Here is a 4989-nt window from a genome sequence, read left to right on the forward strand (position 1 = left end):
TTAAGCCAGTCAAATAGTTTCTTCACCATTTTAATGAGGAGAGACAGAAGGCCATCACAGAGGAAGTAGCCCGGCTCTTGGCAATTGGGTTTATCATTGAAGTTTTCCATCCTGAGTGGTTGTCTAACCCAGTGCTGGTACTTAAGAAGAAAGACACTTGGCATATGTGTGTGGACTACACGGATTTGAATAAGGCTTGTCCAGCTGATCCTTTTGCTCTCCCTCGTATTGATTAGATTATTGATGCTACGGCAGGTTGTGAGCATCTGAGTTTTTTGGATGCTTATTCTGGTTATCATCAGATCAAGATGGCAGTTAAGGACTAGGAGAAGACAACTTTCACCTAAAACCCCGGGTTATCCTACCTTTTTAAGTAAGCCACTCCGCCCAGGTAATCCTGGAAAGACCCGTCGAACGTTTGACAAGTCAATCTTATGCAGACCCTGAACTTGTCAAAGTTAAAATGACGATTGGTTAATGTGAGGTCCATCTTATAAGGTTTGTAAAACGGCTTAACTTAGTGGCCTGGCAGCCCATGAAAAACCTCGTTTAGGGCCTGGCAGCCCATGAAAATCCTCGCTTCTCATTTGTTTTCATTCAACAGATTCTTTCTTTTTGAGGTTTATTTGATAAGACATATAAAGTTTGATTGTAAATCACTAGTGTTTATTAACTTGGCCTGGCTTTTGACGATAAGTCGCCAGTATGAGATAACATCTGGTGTTTATTAACCCAACCTAGTTTTCGACTATAAGTCGCCAGTATGAAATAAAGATAATATCAGGTGTTTATTAACCCAGTCCGACTTTGTTCATAAGCCGGCAATCTCTGATAATTACCAGTGTTCAAAATCTTGGGTTATCGCCCTTATTGCACTGGCTTCGTAAACCAACAAGTGTGATCAAATATCACAGGTATGACATATTTTTAATCATATATGATTATCATTCAGTCCAGGCTTGGTTATAAATTATGATAGTTTCTATTGGGGAATTATAACCCGTCCAACGGTAAACCGCCAGGACACTTTTCATCTGTCGTATGCAGGAACAAACTTAGAATTGATAATATCATAAATCATATATGGTATATTTTCGCATAACGGACAAATAGTATCAGGAACAGCAAAATATGCACGATGGCATAGCAGAATAAACGTTTGAAGCTAGCCTATTACAAGGCGCTTGGTGCCCAAAAGGATGATTGTTTTAAGTCTCGCAATCAGTAGGTGATAAACCGGCCCCGGTTCATGAATCTTGGCCTGGCTGACTCGACAGTTGCAATTCATCCCTTGCCGGTTCGTCTTCCTCCTCCACCGTCTAGAAGTGGGGTTTGGACCAGTCAAAGCCACGCAAGGCGACGAATTCAGCTTCGTCGTCAATCAGATCAGATGGATCAATATCAGGGGCGAAAGTGTGCTTATGAATGGGTGGAATTAAATCCATCACTTTATATGAAGGCGTCAGCATCTTCTGGTTATCTGCATCGTAACTCAGCTGATAATTGGTGAGGTTGGTCTCTTCGGCAATGATGGTTGCATGTGGGCGAATCTCTTTGACACAAGCATCAAAGTCTTGTTGGTCAAAAGAAGTTCCATCTTCCTTGAGACTAGGATACCCGCTAGCTACATCTGCCAGGTCTAGTTCCGGTACCCAAGCTTTGGCACGACTTAAGGTTGTTACAACTCCGCCTCTAGCACAAGAGCATTTGATTTCTTGAAATCTTGTGGGTAAGATGGACAACTTCTTCAAGACATCACTTAACATATTTGGTCCTTGATTCGTTGGAGAAATAGCAGCAAGGGTCCGCTGAGCTCCAGTGTACAATTGCTCAACCAAAGTATAAACCGCCTTGAGTTTCACCAATGTGTCTCGGCTAAGGTTGCTGCTCCTGGGACCTGAAAGAAAAAAGTGCAAAGATTGGTTAAGTGGCGACTTACAGTATGATGACAAATACTTACACTGGATAAATAACAAGGTGACTTACCAAAGATTGCAGAAACCATCTGAGGCACACAGTTCTTTAAATCGGTGAGTTCAGTGGTAACTTCTTCCACAGCCGCCTCTGCTTTCTCAGCACTCTCAATCAAGGCAGTCTTTTCCTTAGCCCATGCCTCTTTGTCCGCAGTAAAACCGATCTTCAATTTTTCGGCTTCAGACACACTAAACTGAAATTTTGATTCAGCCTTGTTGGTCTTAGTTTCTTGAGCCGCCAGCTGGGTCTTGGCCTCGGCCAATTGATTTTCCAGTTATGTGGTCATAGCCTGCATACATCATAAGTTCGTTATGTTTCATGGCGGATTACAAAATACAAGTCCCAAGTGTTTTTCAAGCAACAACACTTGGCACTTGGGGGCTAATGTTTGTCAAAGCAATTTTTCAAAGGAATCGGCTCTTTCTAAAAGTCCCAAGTGCTTTGCAAGCAATAACACTTGGCACTTGGGGGCTAATGCATATTGCTTGTTTTCTTGCTAAGGATGAGCCCGTGTGCTATTGACAGTCCCAGTCGACTCATGAGGGATATGCAGTTAAGTTTTGTTCTTTTACATAATGATTAATAGGACCGTCTCATTCATATTGATTAAGCCGACCCTTGGGGACTACAAATGCAAAGTTATGCTATCATCAGCATATGGTTTAAGTTTTTAAACTGGACTCGGAGGGAGTCTAGGGCAGAAGCTTGTCAATATTTTAAGTCTACAAATTATTCAAGTTTATCATAATCAGAAGACTTGGCGGCTGGCAGGATATAGATATAAGCCGGATGACGTACCTCATACTTCTGGTGCATTTGCTTAATCATTTCAATGTCCAAGTCACGGCCGGAATGCACTTGACTGACATAGACAGATAAAACTTCACTAACACTCAGGTGAGCATAGTGGGAGACATCAAACCTCACTTTCTGCCTTTCCATGACTTCTTGTTTGGCAGAGTGTCTCGCTAGTACAGTTGGATCCCTCGGTTCAATGAATCTGTTGCCGGTGATTAAAACGTCATCACCATGAGTCTCTGGTGGGTTAGCTGAGCTTCACGGTTCAATACTTGACGGATCAATAGCGGTTTCATCAATAGATGGCTCAGGTATTTCAGGTTGAGCATTGGGAGCAGGATCTTCTGGCTAGTCAGGATGTTCTGGTACAACGGTTGTTTGGTCCGGTTCAGTGGCTTTCGGACCCTCGGCCGGCTTTGACACCTTCATTTTCTTGTTGGGCTTTGCTTGACCGCTAAAAAAAGTTTGGACAAAATCAGCATAAGATAAATATATAAGGGTACAGAAGAAAGATATTTATTATTACCCAGGGGCAGTCTTGAAAGCCGGCAGTTGAGTCTGCGATGATCGCCAAAGGAGGAATGGGAAATCTCCTGCAAGGATGGAATCAAAATTGAGTGATTAATGAAAGTAACTCACTGGTAAATACAAGGGTTAAGGTTAAAAAGAACCTCATTTTGGCGTTTCCGAGGAGTGTTCGGTAAGCCGGAGGATAAATCATCATCTCCACCGGTGCGGGTCTGACGGCGTCTCTCATGTTGCTGTCGTTTTAAGAGAAAATGAGGATCTGAATAAGCCAAGGGGTGTGAAAACCTTACTTTCCGGGTTACCCGCTGAAGTTTCTGCCTTGGTAAATGTTCTGAGTCGGAGGAAATAGTAGTTACCTCTTCTTCGACTGCTTGGCTGGCTCCTGTGTCATCCTGGCAATAGTCAGTGTCAATAAGGTTGTTAAAAACAAGCCAAGATAATCAAGGGCTACCTCCGAGGCGCTTGGTTTCTTTCTAGACCTCCTACCAGTCTTTTTGGCGGCTCTCGCAACAGCTTTAGCCTTTTTGGCGGCCTCATGGTCATATTTGGCCTTCTAGAAGTCAGATTTAGCATGTGGAAGGATAACATATTTTGAGTTCATGCAATGTTTAAGTGCCGAAGGAAAAGAAATCAAAAGATTTACCTCTGGCGTCGGGTTAAGCTTGCAGAAAGGATTCAAACCCACTTTGCTACAGTCTTCATATTTGATATTTACAAGCGTGGTTGCCATCTCAACGATGCCTTCTTCAGTAAGTCGAAGAGAGCTATGGCGTAAGGGATCATATGTTCCTCTGGTATATGTACACATCAAGCCGGATCGGCTGCTTAAGGGTATGATCCGACATGCGACCCAACAGCGGATTAAGTTGACTCCAGTTAAGTCGTTTCATAGCAAAGCTTGAACTTTTATGATGGTAGGGACAAGTTTCTTGCGTTCGGCGGTGGTAAGTTTATTAGGGAGTTGGTACTTTGAGTCGAGACGCTTAGGCCGATAACCCAGCAACGGATTTTCATCAGACGGCGAGATATCTTTGCAGTAGAACCATGTTTGGTTCCATTCTTTGGGATGGCTTGGCAGAGCTACTTGACGGAAAATGACATCTCGTCTGCGTTGAATTGAAATCCCAGCAAGTTCCAAGATGAGCCCATTTGTGAACTTGTTCTGCCGGTTCAAGTAAAAATACTCTCTGAAAAGCTCAACACTAGGCTCTTCTTGAAGGTATACCTCAGAAATGACTTCGAAGTTACAGATGTTTGATATGGAATTGGGTCCAATGTCTTGCGGATGGAGTATGAAGGAGTGTAGGATATCTTTGAAGAATTTAGAGCCGGGTGACGAGCAGCCCCGGTTCATATGATCAGTAAATACGATAACTTCACCGTCCTTAGGCTAAGGTTTCTCTTCGCCCGGGTCAGGAACACGTTAAGGCATCACACTCTTATCTGGCAAATATCCAACGGTGACACAATCCTTCAAGGTGCTCTCAGTGACTATGGAGGGAACCCAGTTGTAGGTCGTGATTGTTTTGGGCAGCATGGTGAAAGGACAACCTAAAAGACAGGAAAGAATTTACCGGCTTAAGATGTTTGATAAAATTGCAAGTTAACAAGTACAGTGCATGTTCAGAATGGCAGCTTAAGCAAGGGCTAACGATATATGAACTAACAATAAACCAGCAGAATAAGCCG

Source organism: Triticum aestivum, chromosome 6A, assembly GCF_018294505.1.
Source record: "Triticum aestivum cultivar Chinese Spring chromosome 6A, IWGSC CS RefSeq v2.1, whole genome shotgun sequence".
Classification (NCBI taxonomy): Eukaryota; Viridiplantae; Streptophyta; class Magnoliopsida; order Poales; family Poaceae; genus Triticum; species Triticum aestivum.